We start from the raw sequence: 17,972 nt of genomic DNA, 5'->3' as shown, positions 1-17,972 counted from the left end.
TGAGTGCTGAGGAAGCCGATGTATGACTAATTGCTGTAGAAGCTGTTATAGCTCAAAAAGCAAGCTGCAAATATCATCTCACATCATCGACATCTTCACTGACTGATGCTCCCCCTCCAGGGTTTAACCTTATTTTTAAATAGTGTAGACTGTGAGCTGAAATGTCTTCTCTGGTTTATCATAGTGTGTAATTATGTTGTAGATATAATTAGTTGGTTACATTTTATTTATTCAGGAATTCTTATGGTCAAGATATCTGAATCCAGTGGCAGACTGAAATATCTCAATGATCTTGAGTTGATCATCTGCTGGAAAGAATTGGCACAACATTTTGTAAAGACATTCATGAATCCCAGATGGTGGATCCTGATAATGTTGATGATCTTGCTGACTTTTCCTGTGGTTTTGTGTGAAATATCCCAGACACTATTGGATGGATTGCCATGCAAATTAGATATTCTGGATGAATTGTAACAATTTTGGTGATTTCTTTGCTTTTCATCTAGCACCATCATCAGGTTCAAATTTCAATTTGCTCAGTACTTTGGTTCATGACATAATACTACATATTTCACGGTGATTGTACCTTAGATCAGTCATTCCCAACCTGGGTTCCGGGGGCTGCCTAGGGCGTATTTTGGGGCATATTTTAATTTCACTATTATTTAACTGACTAAAAGTTAGCCCAGTGACAGAATAAGAATGAATATTCTCTTTATAGGTTTCACATTGTTCACGGAGAGAGTTCAGAAAAAAACTTTGAATTGAAAAAAGGAAAAATAGGTCAGGATTTTAGACAGACGTAAGACCTCATATAGTTGTTAGCAGTGTCACCACCTCTGAGTCTATTACCAATTACCAGAATTGATTAATTACGTGACTTCGTTATTAAGCAGTGCATATTGCCAACTTATCACAGTCACACCTTTCTGCTCACAAGATTATGTTTCTTTTAGAAATCTTCTTCCACCATCTGATGACGCTTTTTCAGTTTAGTGCAGAAGCGTGCAATCTGGCCAGCGCCATTATAAACTGTCTGTAGTCTCTTATTCTTTGAATTCTAGCTTTTAGAGGCACTTTACTTCACATGCACTGTCTCCATATAGTTTGTTAGCGTACCCTGACTGGAGTGTTCAGACATTTGCTTTCATCTTGTCCAAAGGCATGCCTCAAAGATGGAAAAAGGTGAAAGTGATTCCGGGAGGTGGGGGTGAAAAAAAGGCATGTTCAAAGCCAAAGCAAAAGATATTTCTTCCTTTTTGCCAAGTGGCCTAAATTTCCTAAAAACAAGCAGTTGCTTCCATCCTATAATGCCATTTTGAAGTTTCCCATTCTATTGTATAAAGACAGCTCTACTCTCATGAGCTCACTCTCTCGATCTGTAGGCAGAGCAGCTCTTAAGACAACTTCAGAGGGAAGTCTGTCTAAATATACTCGCAGGTAAGTTGTCACCCCAACGTACAGTTACATCTTTGATGAGCAGTAAAATAAATATCAGACTCTACCTTCTCTGCACAGCCGGGTGCAGAGTTGACTTCTAACCTCCAACTGGAGAGCTGATAGTAATTGAAATTAATTAAGTTGTCTAAAGTGAAGCAAAAACAATTAGCCAAGCACCTCCATGCTTGTCAACAAAGCTATTTTCTCATGAAAAGATGGTGTGTTACAGTTCTTTGCAGTTGGCCCTTACAGGAGACGTGCAGAGATGATGGATGTCTGTATTTCCAATGGTGCCTTCCTTCTAATGAGTTCCTGTGCCATATTACAGGCTCATTACATACAGGAACTCAGAATAATAAGAAACAATAATATCCCTGTATTGTACATGAGGCGGTTCATTAAAGTCAGTGTTATCTAATGTATAAAAAAATAATCAAAGACACGTACATATACATATTTATATGTATATTGTATTGTATGTATTTATATGTAAGTTAAACATTTCTTCCAAAGTTCTTCAGTTTCTTCAGTCTCTGCATATCCATTAGTCTAGCAAACTGTGAAAGCCCCTCAGATTTCTGACATTTTTTGTTTCCTCTGCAGACCTGAGGAGCACACATAAATCAAGGTTTCCAAAACTCTGGAGATAGAAATGCAGCGTAGCGAGAAGACCAATCTTGATTTCCCGTGCACACCTGCTCAGGGTGCATCACGGTTCACGCAAATACAAACTCCCTGTGCGTTGGTTGGCCTGCGGGTGTCTTTTTTGTGTTTGCATGTGTGAGCGAGAAAGATAAAGGCACAAAGCATGTCCTGCACATCTGTGTGCATGGCTGTGCCCATGCATATTCATTGATCTAGTGTTTGTGTATGTAATACTGGAGTGTGTGAAGTCTGAGGACATTGTACATTGAGAGAACAGACAATACCATGCAGCAAGAGGCCAGTGAAGTCACCCTGAAACATTAGATGGTGTTGAAAGAAACAAATTACTTTTTGCTGAGTTAGACATTGCAGGGTTTATTCCAGTTTTTTTGAGACAGTTTGGTCAGTGTTGGTGAATCACTTTGGTCTCCTGTGGAGCAGCGAACAGTTTATTTGTCTGCTTAATCTGGGATGTAAATTTCCACTGAGTATGAAGTGGAAGTGGGAAAGTGGCTGTGACGGCAGGATGATTATTTTGCAGATAAGATTATATTTTTAGCCGATAGCATTGCCATAGTAATACAAGATTGTCTTTAAAAACTAATATGTTAAGCTCAATCACACACACAATACACAGTAGATGTCATATGGTGGTTCATATATGTTTTGACTGGACGATTTCAAGCTTTATAAATGAAATAAGAATTCTTTAATTGAGTGGTATTCCCCTTCTAACTCCGAGTCTGCCTTCAGAAGATTACAATGCACAGGAGATGGTGCTAGTTTTCCCCACTGTGGTTTCTCTGGATTATACACGCCTTGAATACTTACATAAGTGGCTTTATTTTTCTATCCATTTAGCCATGGGTAGCTTTTGCCTACTTTATCTTCACTTAAATTGCTTTGGGCTTCTCAAAATTACTGACTGGGAATAAAATATCTTCTTAACACTGAGGAAAATCAGCAGACTGCTCTCTTTACTGTGAATGGCAAACACCGTGGCCAGCAGTCACATACATAATTGTCCTCTACAGCCTCACCCTCTCCATTTTGACATTAATTAATCTGAAGCAATCTCTAAACTGCCCATGGGGCCAAGACCTCACGCCTCCAAACCTTCAATTCCCATGATTGAATTTCACAGAGTTCATCTCTCCAGCCCTTAACTTTGCCACTTCGCTAATGGTGATCGAAAAAAAAAAAGAAGACACTAAAAAAGAAGAAGAGTAGAAAAAGAAACTCTCACCATCAGCCATATTCTTTTTACAATCCATCATGGGCCATAGAGGGGAGGACAAAGACAAATACAGCCAGCCAGAATCTGGGCAGAAAGCGAGAAAGATGACCCCCCTGGACTCTGGTGCTGCATTTCATTATCTCATGCAGTCCATTCATTCACTACCTTTGGACGGATTGGGGCCCCAAAAACACTCTATCATACCTCTACACTGCATTGTAGCAGGCTAGGTGGACTGAACAGACCCATAAGAATAAGATGAAGATGGAGTAAACTTCCATTATGATGTTATAAGTGAGAAAAGGGAGTATAAACTTCAATCCGTGGAGTACTCTACTTTATGACAGATACGAAGAGCCAGTCATGCTGATGGCACATACGGAATGCCAATGGCAATGACAAACATGAGATACTAAGATGTTTAGCAGATATATAATGTTAATATGATGTTTATCATTTTTGTTGACATTGTTGTTGTCAGTAATTTTGCATGTGATAAACCAAAGTATTGAAGAAATAAAAGTTTTGACCTGATTATGGTGCTAGATGAAAAGAGAAAAGAATCTCCAGAGGTGTTGTAATTTTATCTTGAGGGGAACGTGAATATCTGCTCCCAATATCATGGCAGTCCATCCAGTAGTTGATGAGATATTTCACTAAAAACCAGGAAATGTCCAACTGCTGGTGGCGCTTAAGGAAAAGTCTGAAGATCACCAAGGTCAATAGGATTCATCCTCTGGGCATCATGGATATCTACACTAAATTTTATGGAAATCCAGCTAGTAGTTGTTGAGATATTTCAGTTTGAACCAAACTGGTGGACTAACCATCAGACCGACATTGTCATGCCCCATGATACTAGCATGAAGAAAAGATGTAAGGGCGGGGGGTCAGTAGGTATTATCTCAGATTATGAGTTGATAAATTAGCACCTACAGAAACTTCCCCCACTTTTGCTGAGTCTTTCACCTCCAGAACTGCTGTCCCCGCTGTCGCAGACATACTTCCTCTGACACTGTGACAGTTACGACATCATTGTCCAATCCTTCCTTCCGTGGAGCGTGGCAATGGAAGTAGACTTTGTGGAGTCCTGGCACTACAAGGCCCTGGATGCTGCTGCTGCAGGGGCGCAGTAAGGCTGAGTAAGCCTGAGAAATCGCATGGCTTTGGCCCTGCTGCAGCGTGGGATGGCTCATTGAGTCTGCAGGTATGGAGCTGAGAGTGAGGAATGACTGCAGTCTTTCACAGCTGGCCAGCTTTTCTCTCTCTCTCACCCTTGCTGTCTTTTCATACTCTTCCTCCCTCTTTCCCTATCTGTCCCCAGCTCTTCCTCTCCTGGGAAATGACCCCTTCTCTCTCTCACTCACCTGTGCTCTCACCCCTCTAAATAGACAGTCATTCTTGCGCAATCATCCATGTGTGCACGTATCTCGACACCCACATGTGAAGAATGTTGCATTTATGTGTCAGTGAGCCAGTGTGTGTTTTGCATATCCCAATGGCTGGCTGTTTGGCTGGCTGTGTTTGGAAGGTGTGAGCTGACCTGAGGCTTGAAACAGTAGAGAAACTGCATGACAGATGGCCTGTTTGAGAGAGGGATTTGGGGGCTCAACTACGGTCAACTGAGGTTTGGCACCAAAAGCAAGAGGTTGGCCTGCTGTTACTATCTCCCTCCATCACTGTATACAGACACACACAAACACGCACACCAGCCACAATAGATGCACACATCCACAAGAGGAACAATGAATATAGCTACAGAATATTCTCAAATTGATATATTTTTCCAGTATGTGCCTTTCTTTTCCTGTACATATAAAAGTTGGCCTTCAGTTTCTTTCATTATGACATTACATTGAAAATACTGTTTGGTCACTGCACTAGAGTTAAAAAAAAATGAAACCCCATTTGTTCAAAAAGGTGAGATGAAACACTATATAAACACACACACACAGCGACACACACCCGCACACACACAAATACACCCTACTGAGATCTTATATGACCAGGTGAAATATAGGAGGCTCCTTCTGAAACTGAATTTTTGTGGTTGCCTGGCAACTTCAGTTCGTTTGCCTGACATCAAAACAGGAATGCTGAGCAACAAAGGTGGCCACATACACGCACACTCACACACCAGAGGACGCTTGAATGCCAGTGTGGGTTTGATTCATTCTGTCTCAGGCCTCCCATCATGAACTAATGTACTCAAAACCATCCATCACTGAGTCTGATGGCTCATTCAAAGACACTGCATTGTTTTTACTGTTGAAACTTGCTCGCTGTGTGCAGCGTAGACAGCTGAAGCCTCGCTCTGAATTTTAGCTGGAGCTCTGTGGGTTATGCTTTTGCATGTGAGCAAGCAAAACATCTATTGTACACTTTGAGAAGATGAAAATATTTGATGGCTGGTTTTTCTAAACAGTTGTGCAAAGACAGTTTGTTGTATCTAACTTAGTTCACTGTTTTTTTTCTTACTTTCTTCATTATATTTGTCACCGCCTTTGGCATGCCACATCTTCATCCAATCTGTTCTGATATTTTAAAAAAGCAGATCTGCTCCTTTTGTATCTCCCTGTGCAACAAGAGAAAGGAAAAGGTTACCCACGCATTTCCCAGAGTTGCATAGAGGCCACTTGAAATGTAAATCTGAGCTTTACTTCCCCACCATCGTGGGTAGCAACATTTTTATGAAAATTACCTGATTTGAATTTAGATGCGGGTATACAGGAGCTGAGGCATTCACTAAGGCACGTTCCTATTGAAGGAAGAGGCGTATTAACAGGCTGTTGTTGACTTCGCTACGTGTCTGTCAAAAAGACAGACACACACTTGCTGTCGAAGCCCTAAAGCTGTGTACGACACTCTTTGGACTGTTGGAGCTTGATAGAGGCTGCGTTCATTCACCGGGGGATAAATAGGTAATTGAACTGGGGATGTCACTATTAAAACACACAAAGGCACAGAAACGTAGGGCTTCCACTCTCTATCTCGCTCCCCCTCTTCTCTCTCTCTTTCACACACACACACACACACACTCATACATACACACACTCAGATGAGACATGACATATTTACTTTCTAAATAAGATCAGTTTGCTGTTTTTCAAAAAAGAGATGAATTGAACAATGAACCTTTCTTTACTGCTTATTTTCTCTATTAAAAGTCTTTGACAGCTGGATGCCAGGGGTTACAGATATGCATGAGAGGGTTCAAGCCCCACTTTCAGTAAGCTCATCTGCTTAAGTGTCCTTGAATCTGAATCCTTACAGAGAGCACAGTTTTGAAGATTCTGCAGGTGAAACGACTAAAATGTAAAATATGGGGGTTTTAATGTCTATAACAAGGGCTAAACATCAAAATGTAGCTTAAGACTCCCAGAATTACTTGCAAAAAAGAAATACTCAATAGGTGGGTGGTTTTCTGAGGTTGGTATTGACCTCTGACCTCCCTGGCAGAGACAAACCACAGGAGAATTTAACTGTTGGAGCGCCATATTGCATTGAGGGTGGGAAGATGTCAAAATAGCTCAAAAACCTGTCCAAATCTCACTCATCCCACTTGTAGCTCCAGCGGTTAGCGGGCTGTATTCCTCTCCTCCACCTGCAGGACAGCTGTGCACCGCTGCCACGTCTCTCCTCGCTGCTGGACTGGACGCGCAAAGTGGGGGCGCACTCCTCAGCCATCAAAACCCCTGCTCAAGAGATGCGCAGCTGTGACCGAGAGCAGCATTGGACACATTGACCACGTCCATTCCGCTTGGCTATTCGTGCGCACGCTCTTTGTGTCTCAGTTGAAGGACAGTTTTGTTTTTGGGGTTGGGTTTTTCTTTTTTTTCCCGGCAACCCGGTCCCCCCTCCCAAAAGCGGAGGCACATTGTTTGTGGCGCAGCGCGACAGAGCGGTGTCCGATTACAAACCGTGCGCCGCGGAGCCACCGGCACAGAGCGCTTCTCTGTGGGGCAGAAATAGCACGCAGCGCTCCGGAGGGACGAGAGAGAGCACAGAGGAATCTCTGCAGAGAGAGAAGGAGTTTTTTTTGTACCGAGGTCGATTTTCTGTCAAGTGACACAGCAGAACTGAGGATATATCATCTTCAGCGCATCTTTGTTATTTTGTTTTCTCCATATCACTGTTCTCACCGGGACAAGACACGCAGCTTCGCTTCCTACTAGATGAACGGGAGTTGGGCACCTCACTTGGTAAGACGAAATATTTTCTGTTGTGGATTGTGCTGCAGCTTTTATTATTTAGATATGTCACAGGCTGCAGACATTCCGTTTCCAAACGCGAGATATTTGTTTTCTCCCTGGAAATAACCCCATGACTTTTACTGCTTGTCACATATTTCGCAGTCATATCACAAGTTAAAATAGGTTGAAGTATGTTGCAGAATGAGAAAATGGCATCATTTGAAAGGAACCGCACACTAATGCACAAATCTGAAACCCCCAGCAGGTAAATAATCAGTTTTAGAAGTTTTGCATTTTGCTTTGCGATGTCGGGCCGCTTGGTGGTGCTGGCAGAGTGCAACCATCACCAGGTCCCTGAGAGCTTTCAACAAATCTTTATATTCTGCGAAATTCCTTTCCACTTTCAATATCTTATGGCAATTGATTAGGGTCTGGCATCATGGCCAATAGTTCCAGTAGCATGCATTCACAGCTGCAAGTGCCTGAGTTAATAAAATATTTTGATTGATTAAAAAAAGAAAGAAAGTAGTATAAAAAAAAAAAAGAAAAAAAAAATGTGCACTAGTCCTGAAAATATCAGTGCCTGGAAAGCACAAATGCACACAAACACTTGTTACATTGTAACTTGTCTTATATAGTGTTTTGTTAGTGGTTGTGGATCTTTTGTCCCTGCTTTTTATATGTTTAAAACTGTATTTGCTGCCATGTGTAGCTTAGTCTAAAAATGTTCTATTTGCTTTTGGTCAAGTGAAGTTTTGAATGCACAGAGGAGGTGAGCAGAATGCGTGACCTCTATGAGACATGCTGATTGTGTACAGTGTAATACTTGTATTTTGCATTTATTGAAAGAGACTATAGATGTGCCAGGTTTCTTTTATTGTTTACATCCCTTTGTTGAGGTTTTTAAAACCTTCCAGCCATACACCTCAAACTTCAGGCTTCCCACACAATGATAGTGTTACAGTGCTGAGTCCTTGGGCGCTTCTACCTATCCCTTTTGTAAAACTATCATGAAAGTTAGTTTATAAGTAGCATAATAGCTTCATTGAACTTTTCTTAAATACAACTAATTCCAAATTAAACCATGAATGTCTCTTCTACAAAAGCCTTCCTGACAAAAGGTGCCAATGTAGTATTTGTCAGTGAGCGCATTCAAGAAGATTAAATATACAATGGTAAAGCTCTGTTTGGTGTTGTGAAGGAGTAATAATATATGTGCTTCAGTTACTACATGAATTCTACTACTCTGTCCATGGCTCTTGCCGGCCCTGCAGCAGGTTTAGATGAATGCTAATCCCCAACACTGATCATGCTGATTAGTGTACGATTAACCATACATAATTGTTAACTTAGTCACTTTTTTGCCAGTGTCTCCTTAAGCCCGGGGCCAGCACCTTTTTAGAAAACATGCAAATTTTACCTTAGATGTTGTGTCCGGAGTGTAAAGCACCGAGCATTGGTATTCATACAGGTCTGTGCTTGTTTTGGTCGTGCTTTGGACTTGAAAGCTGCAGTTCTGATAAACATAGTCGGCCTCCTCTGATCTTATGGCCTCAGACCCATGAGGATGCTGTGGCTCATCCGTCCTGTCACACTGTGCTTACCAATAGGGAAAGGGACCCTCATCCAGATGGTAGAATTACTTTGGACTCACAGCGTCCAAGCCTTTATTAGACGTCGGATGCTAAAATCCCCCCAGGAAAAGGGAGATGAAAAAGAAATACAAAAACCAGAGAGTGAGAGAGAGAGAGATGATGTGAAAGTGCTGAATCAAGAAATCATGTGACATGATGCCTGTTGGCTAAAATTGCCAGTTTATATTGCAGCTGAAGTGCTAGAGAAACACCGCATGGAGGAAAAACAACATCAGAGTTTCAGTGATTCACATCATTATTGTACTTGTCGACTAATCAATTTTGAAACTATTTTGATAATGACATTTCTTAAGCTAAAAACACTGTATATTGTCTGATTGCAGCTTATCTATGGTGAGGATTTGATGTATTTCTCTGTTTTAAACCTCTATAAATCAAATATCTTTAGTTTTTGGACTGTTGTTCAGACACATTTGAATATGTCACCTTCTGTCTGATTAATAGTGATATTTTATCGTTCTGGCTTTTTATGGTTTTAGTTCCTCAGATGTGAATATTTGCTAGGTTTTTTTTCGTTCATAGTAAATAATGATTAGTTCCAGCCCTAAACGACATTAACACGTGCACTCCTGCTCCGAACAGAACACAACAGATGGAATGAGCAGCAGATACACAGAGTATGGAAACCAGCCACACATTCCAGCGCCTAGTGAAAAGCAGCGTATGATTAGCATGATTGATATTTGCGCTGTGTTGGGAATTTGCCCGAGCACTGACACAGAACACCAGCACAAACACAGCAATTAGTCCCAGCCAGGAGAATTCCATGATGAAAATGACCCTGGTGGCCTCAGCGGGCTGTGTGGTCGCCACGGAAACCCATTGAATGACAAGCCCATTGTCGTCGACCTTTGTGATTCGGCATCCCCTCGGGGGTCGAGCCCTGTTGGGAGTGAAAGTGAAAGGCATTATCATGCACGTGTAAACTAAACAGCCATTACCCTCTGGCCCCTCAGTGCTCTTTAAGGCCCTTTGGTTACTTATTTATCTGACAACAACAAGATGGGGCTTACAGATAGTTTGTCCCTGTACACACAGCCTCACAAAAGATCCGGCTTTATTGGCTGTGAATTGCATGGAAGCCCCCGATTTTACCAACTCTCGTCAGCGGATGGTTTATTGCTCTTATGCAAGTAAACTTGGAGGCTTTAACAATAGTTGAAGTGGTTTGCTGTTCTTCCCTGCTTTGCTTTGTCCTTTTACTACCACAGACTATTTATACATCACAACCACTTTGCCAATATCTCATCCCACCCTTGTTCTTCCTGCCACTTCTGATTTCAAGACTGTAGTAGCTGCAGAGCATCATCCCACATGTTCGAGGACACCGATTCAAAATATTTATGTTCATTTTTAGTGCTTATTTGTGCCAGCTGCAGCACTCTCAGATACATTTCTGACCTGTCTCTACATAACAAAAAGTTGCCACGGTGCAAGCAAACAGTTTTTTCTCTTCTGCTATTCTCAGTTAAGTAGTGAGATGTTGCTATGGCTACTCCAAGGTTTCTTGCAGGGGATTTGAGTGTGCGCGTCTGTCACAAAAAGAAAACATTGGCAAAATGAAAGTTTATCATCCAAGCCACTTCTGCTCTTTAAAGGCCAAAGAGTCACCACGGTTGCCATAGAGATTGTGAGGAAGCTATCATGTGAGATGCACAATGCCCCATAGCATCTGGTGACAAAAGTCTGCATGGCGGCTACGTCGCTGTCGCACAGATAGAGTGGAGTTACATCTCTTTCAGTCAAGGTCAGCTCTGAAAGGTTTGGTGGGTAAAAAAAACTGCCGTGGTTCAATTATTTCCAAACCTTCATTGTGACTATGTTTTTCTGCCAGGAATATTATACCATAATGCTGCACAGCTGGAATTTGTGCAAAGAGCTGCAAATGAAGTGATAAAAAGTGGATGTGGGGATTGTGTGTAGGCACAAACACAGTTCTCTGATGGGACAGATCCTTGTTAAACAGGCAGGGGGAAGCTATGATAATTTCACACTGCATGCTAAACAGCAGAAACAGCACAGGGGCAGGTGTAGGAAATAATTTTACTTCACAGTGCGGCACGGAAGCACAGGCAAGCGTTATGTGATCCGGGATGCACTATTATTTTTTTGCTGCTCAGATCCAAGAGTGAATGTCTGTGGTTTGAGTAAAACATCCAGTTTCATGTCCACACGTCAAAGGGAATTAGCGCCGCTGAAGCAGCCGTCACTCGCCAACACTGTTACACTACATTAGCCCTGTCCCTCTCTCTCCGCTACAACCCCACTCAAATCGCAGAGGAATGTGTCTTTTAACCACCATGCCAGTACGGGTAGAAGAGGGAGACTCTATTTGGGTCACGATTAAATAATCCCCAAAGCCTCTTTTTTTCGCTGGGGATCAAGCCAAGAGGATGTTTGAAAGGTTAAACAGAGATGGATCCAAACTTCTGTGACAACAGGAGAAGCGATTATTGTAAACTCATTTAAGTTTGGAGTTTGTTGTACTTTGCTTTTCGCACTTGCGGTTGAGGGGGGAAGACAGCGGAGAGTGTGTGACAAGGTGTAATGAGTTAGGGGAAAAAAAGGTAAAAAAAGAAAAGAAAAAGAGAGATAGAGGGAAAAAAGAGTGAAGAGGCTTTGCTAGTCTTTGTTTATTGACTGATTAAGCGCCACAGGGCCATTTGAAGGGTGAAATGAGTCATGAGTTGTCACCAAACACACACAGAGAAACACACTCCCCCCCTCTCTGGGCCGTCACCCAGCTGTACTTCTCTGGATGATGAATGACTTTGAAGCATGAATGAGAGGATCATTTGATAGTGAGCGCTCAGCCCGTATATTTCTCTTTTACAGGAGCTTCTTCTCCTTTCAGGCTGCAGCTTGCACCTCTGAGGTGATAGCAGAAACTGGACTGCCTCCTGTGAGACTTTGACACTCGTCGCTATGTATAGTCACAGTTAAATTAGCAACCTGCACCTATTACTAAAGCAGGTGCATATGTGCTTTGTGTAGTTGTTTTGTTGTCCATATGTTTTTCCCATCAGCAGGAGGTGATGCAGCTGAAGTCTTTCGTGGGTTCGAGTTTTTTTACTCCTCATGGGACCTTCATCGCGGCGTCTTATCTTTATAGAGCATATCATTATACGATAAGAAGCTGTTTTGATGTGATGTGTTTAGAACTATCTGAGCTTCATCTATTGCACCACTGCAAACAACCAGAGAAGCTCTAATTTGATCAGTGAGAGGATATAAATACAGAAAATCCTTTAATCTTCAGCAAATGAAAACATTTATCTCTACTTTGAAATCATTACGAAGGGCTAATCAGAGCAATATCCTCGAAAAAAAAATACAAAAATGTTCAAGTTGCTTCCCCCAGCAGATGAATGGCGTTCTATATTCTTTTTATCCGACCTCATATGAAAAGTTTGCGATAACATCTAAAAGATAAAGCGTCCCACTACTTGTAGTTTGGCCACGCAGGAAAAATGGGAGCGGAAGAGAGATACAGAGGGAGATTAGAGGAGAGATATAAAGAGAGAAAAGGGAGATTGGACGGCGCAGATAGAGGTGAAGAGATTAGAACTTAAGTTTCCCAGACAAAGAGGAGAGGCGCCTGCTTTTTTGAGTGGGGAAAGAAAAGGGCAAAAGAAAAAGGAAGAGGAATTATGTCGAGATAGAAAAGGGTGACACAAGGATTGATGTGCAGATGGGCAGGCCGGGCGGGTTCGGAGGGAGATTGTTAAATATACAGGGAGGAGTGTCTCTCTCAAGAGGCAGCGGTCTAGTCGGTCCCCCGGATGCATCCGTCTGCTGGATTCGTCTGTCAGTGCTCGAGGTCCTCAGAGAGGGACGGACAGAAAGACAGACAGGACGGGACAAGACAAGAAAGAGAAAAGTGGGCAGCAAGAGGAGGGGGGAAACAGGAGAGGGGAACTGACAGAAAAGAGGAAAACAAGATGAAGGAAGAGAAAAGGAAGTAAAGGCGGACTTTCCGCATGGGGATGAAGGGGACATGTCTCAAAGTTTCATTTCAAAATCTTCAAAAATCCCCACATCTTTACAGCTTTGGTTTTTTAGTGTACTCACTAGAATCTCTCTTCAAAAAGTGTCCTCTTTGTCAACACACTCAAATTCAAATGTTGTTGCCACCAAAGCTCCACTATTTGGAGACTTCTTTTTGCCCTGGATCTCACAGGTTACATCCAGTGGTGGAAAGTAACTAAGTACATTTAAAGTTTGAAACACTTGTACTATACTCCAGTTTTTCCTTTTAATGCTACTTTATACGTCTACTGCACTACACTTCAGAGCGAATATACTTTCCACTCCTCTACATTTATTTGACAGTTACTACCAAGATTTTACTTTTTTTAAACATATGATGTGCTTATGAGAGAACTTTTTTTCTCTAAACTTCTCTTCTAAACTTCTCATATGGTTTCATTTGAATATCTGGTGGAGCCACTAAGAGGTAGAATTATCCAATACTTCACAAAGAGGCAAAGATTAGAGAATAGTCCAAAAAACCTCCATAACTCCTCAGATTTATCTTCTGCTTCAACTTATACAAGTGTGATCTAGAAAGTCAACAGTACATACACTGAGAATGGACTTGAAGTGAAGTAGGAGACATATTTTGTAGGAAAGGGAAATGCAAATTCATAGATTCTGTAATAAATTTGTAATTATGTAATGAGGTAGAAAGAGTAGATGCCTTTTCAAGTATATTTCTGGTAAAAAAAAAACATATCAGGCTCACATTATTGTTCCCAGAAAACTATTTGTATGTATGTCTTAATACATGTCTGGAGGGGATCTTTAAGTAGGATTTTGAGTACAGGACTTTTACTTGTAATGGAGTATTTTACTTTGCTGTATTGGTGCTTTAACTTAAGTAAAGGATCTAAGAGCTTCTCCCACCACTGCATTGCCCACCTTTATTGCAGGAGGTAGTTGAGAGAAGGTCTGCTGGCACAGGGTGAATAAAGAACACTTCCGCCTCCTCAGCGTATTTTTCATGTAAAAATGAATTCACAGTTAATATTCTCCTTAAAATATGCAAGAACTGAACATAAATCAAAAAAAGCAGAGGTGGAAATAAAACATTATTCATCATAAAGTATCGATCCGTCTCTATCAAGGAAACTGAATGTGATTTGAAGTAGGGCTACCGCATTAATAATGCAGCTTACTTCTTTAGTTGAAGGACCCCTGACCCTATTCTGTGAGTGAAACAAAACAAACGTACGTTTAAATCGATGTAAAAACTGAGAAATTAGTAAGAAAACACAGCTTGGTGGTGAAGTTCTCCTTCACACAAACCCCTACTGTATTGTTTCCCAAATCCTTGCCTGCAAACACTCCAGACATGAGACTCTCATGAGTCATGTCCTTTACTGTGTCGGGCATGAATGTGAGTGTGTAGTCTACCACGGCGCAGACACAATGCTGCCTCAGTTCTGAAGGTGAAACCACACTGAGGATGTGTGGTCTGATCTTAACCAACAGTAGTGAATAACAAACCACGTATTATTCCTTCTGAATAACATTTTATTCTTCCTTGAATAAACCATCGGGAAGAATGAACCCTCAGTTAGAAACCTGGCTGAAAGCTGTAAACGCCTTATTTTGTTGATTGCGCACATGCAGCACGCTAAGCTGACTTGACTTTGATTTTTGTAAGCCCTTTGCACAAAAGAGGAAGTGGTCATTTGGAGTTGAATACTATTGTACACAAGTGGGAGTTTGGTTTCAAGTGATATTTTGTTATGGAACATTAAGTCTATTAAAAGTCTAGCCAGGTGCTGGGCTTCAGCGATAAGGATATCAGTTGCTGTAAAAGACAATGAAGTAATTCTAGAGGTGTTGTCGGGAGTGTCCTTTTTTCCATTCACAGTGTTGGTTGGCTAATACACTGGTCTGATTATGCTGTTCATGAAAAAAAAAAGATAATGTTTCTTTTCTCCTGCTCTGGCTCTATTGTGTTACTGAATTCTCCCGAGAAGTGGGTTACGTTCAAGAGTTGTGCTGACTCTCTGCCTGTGCTTCTTCTGCCCTGTTGAGACTGAAGTGGATTGTTTCAAGATTCTCTGGGATGAGATGTGTTGTTTTGGGGTTTTTTCCGTCGCTCTGTCTGGCATACAAAAGAGACGACTCAAATACAAATCCGAACCTGAAAGTGGCTAAAACCACACAGCCCGGCAGCGTCGTATAATGTAGACAGAGGTTTGACGGAGAAAGAGGTTGTCACATAGACAGAAAGATGACACCAATAAATAAATCACCAAGAATAAGCAAACTAGAGATAACAAAAATATCCCAGTGTGCAATTATGAAGCATATTAATAGTTCTGCTGTTTGTTTCACATGCAGCTCTGCTTTCAGATGCATGTGTCAGGCCTCTGGAGGGTCTGCAGGGTAACTCAGGGTGACTGAAAGGAAAGGCTCTGGTTTCACTTTCTCAGAGACCCCGCTGGTTGACCTCAGCTTGACCAAACCCGACCCCAACCCTGACCCTGACTTCACTGCTGCCCTTTCAAAGAGATATATGCCTATAGGTGTGCATGGAAGGTGCACAGTCCACAGCGTGGAAACACACACTCATTTACTGCTTAATTGCCTGGTTTTCCCTAAATAAGGATAAGCCCAGATCAGCTCAGTCAAATCATTATAAATGAATGATAAAATGGATTTTGTTGCAGGAAAGCTTCGCAGTTGTTTTTCACTTAAGCTGTTGCAGAAGTCTTAAGACAGGCGCAGCAAGGGAGGAACTCCTACGCAGAGGATACATTTCCACTGGACTTGCCCTACCACAACACTTTGTTGCAGTGCTCTTGTTGTCATTAAAAATAGACCTCTGCCCTTCTGAAGCAAGGGCCCCGTAGCATCCTGATCTATTTTGTGCTCCACGCTGCTCCCCAAAGGCTTTCTGGGTAGAAAAGTACTCCCTTCTCTGCAGCAGTTAAGGGCAAAAGGGGATTCTTTCCTGCAGGGTCGACGTCTTTTTATTGACTTTAGAAAAGCACACAAAAAGGAGTTATATTACCCAATGTGAAGAGGAAACTGTTGCTAGAAACCATCAAGCTGCCTGATAGGTAATTGTGTGAGTAAAGATAGTATAGTTTTTAATGCCTCTGCTGGTGTTACAAAAGTTGAAATTTGTAGCTAGAGATCTACAAACCATTCTGAATTGTTCTTTAAGAAAAAGGGATGTTGTTTCCTATGTTTCATGCCCATTACAGCTCCCATCCACCTTCTCACTCTGTACTGAAAACCATAATATTAATACAATACTTATTTCATCCCCAGAGGGATATAATCTTTTTGTTCGCCCTCCCTCTGATACGGGAAGGTCAGAGTGCAGTGTCAGCTGGATCTGGGAGGGATGCAGAAAGAAACTTTCTCAAGGACACTTACCACACTCATGTTCAGTTTTATGGCCAGTGTTGTGTGTTAATAGGCAAGAAACAACCGTGGTTTTCCAGCTTCCCGGAACAGGCCAAACACCCACAGGCGGTGACTGGTTTCTCTGCACACAATGAGACCCACTGTAACCTGTCATTGTCATCTGCGGAGCCCCACATCCACGCTGCCTCCCCCCCCCCCNNGGGCCCCATATCATATCATAATTAACACTTTCCCATTGCAAATATATGTTTTCTTCTTAGCCTGCTCTTGAGAAGATTTTTTAGTAATTGCATTTGAGCACACGTGCAGGCACCCATGTGTGATTTCTCACCCTCTCAGATATCCAGAGTTCATCAGTTTTTCAGCTGAAGCAATTATAGTAATTGGCAGGTTACAGTCATCATCTTTTTTTCATCTTTAATTCTCACTCTTTAGTGCTTCTCAGTCATCCTTTTTCCTTGCTCGCAGTGCGAATCAATGATATTGAGACTTCAGACTCCTGAGTCGAATTTGCAACTTTTAAGGAGCTGCAAAATAATTAAAAGTACCTTAAGCAGAAGAGGCTAAAATGTGTCTAACACAAATCATCTGCGTCCACATTTAGCTACAGAGCATGATTACTGTGAAGGAGGTAACTGATGTTAATTGCAGTGTACAGTCACATGGTTTACTTCTATTGTTGTAAAGCAGTGGCAGCAGAATGTACCTAAAGAAACAATTACGCAAATCACACTGTTCTTTCTGCCTCAGTGGCTGGACTATAATTTAGCTGCATGTCTGATTCTGCGTCTGGTCCCACACATTGTGTCACTCAAAATTACCTGTTCCTCTCTTCTTTTTGTGTCTGTCTTCTGTTTCTAAGGCACACAGACATTTACCACTTTCATACACTCCCCGTATATACAGAAGAATGCACTTTGACGGGTTGATTAATGCAGATCATCCGGCCGCATCATCCTCTTGAGAACAGAAAGCCTTTGCACGTATTAGATACATATTTCTGCAATTGCAACAAGATGAATGCTCTCACAGGGAAGAATAAATTCATAGATGGATGTACAGTGGTGGTGGGATTTTAAAAAGACGGACAAAGTAAAAAGTGGCCTTTGCGAGCTGGGAGGTTAAGAAATAACAGCGATGGAGTTGAGCGCACCTGGAGGCCACATGTGGATTAGGCCACCCGGCCCCCACCAGCGCCCCCGACTTGGAAAACTCCATCGTCATCATTATAGCAAAGGGTGGAGGGGATCATTAAGTCATTATTTATGTGCTTTCTGCTGTTTTATCACCTCCAGACACAGTCTCACAATGCAGACACCCACACTCACAGCCCCAGAAGAATAACATAATTGTATGAGGCAGCCAGGGGGTCCCGTCTAATAGAAAAAGTGCAGACATTAACAGTCTGGG

General features: G+C 41.9%; 1 protein-coding gene across 1 annotated transcript in view; it reads left to right on the top strand.

The window, feature by feature from the left end:
* The first annotated feature begins 6,927 nt into the window (after nucleotides 1-6,927).
* The window catches only part of sema5a (sema domain, seven thrombospondin repeats (type 1 and type 1-like), transmembrane domain (TM) and short cytoplasmic domain, (semaphorin) 5A), a 117,264-nt gene continuing 106,219 nt past the window's right edge, over nucleotides 6,928-17,972 (top strand). The window contains exon 1 of the mRNA XM_035655538.1: nucleotides 6,928-7,524. The gene's annotated coding sequence lies outside the window, so the exon portion shown is untranslated. The remainder of the gene's footprint in view (nucleotides 7,525-17,972) is intronic.

This window comes from Morone saxatilis, unplaced genomic scaffold, assembly GCF_004916995.1.
Source record: "Morone saxatilis isolate NCDOM2014 unplaced genomic scaffold, NCSU_SB_2.0 Contig0, whole genome shotgun sequence".
NCBI classification, from domain to species: Eukaryota; Metazoa; Chordata; class Actinopteri; family Moronidae; genus Morone; species Morone saxatilis.
The sequence above is the reverse complement of the archived record's forward strand: the minus strand, read 5'-3'. Positions and strand labels throughout refer to the sequence as shown.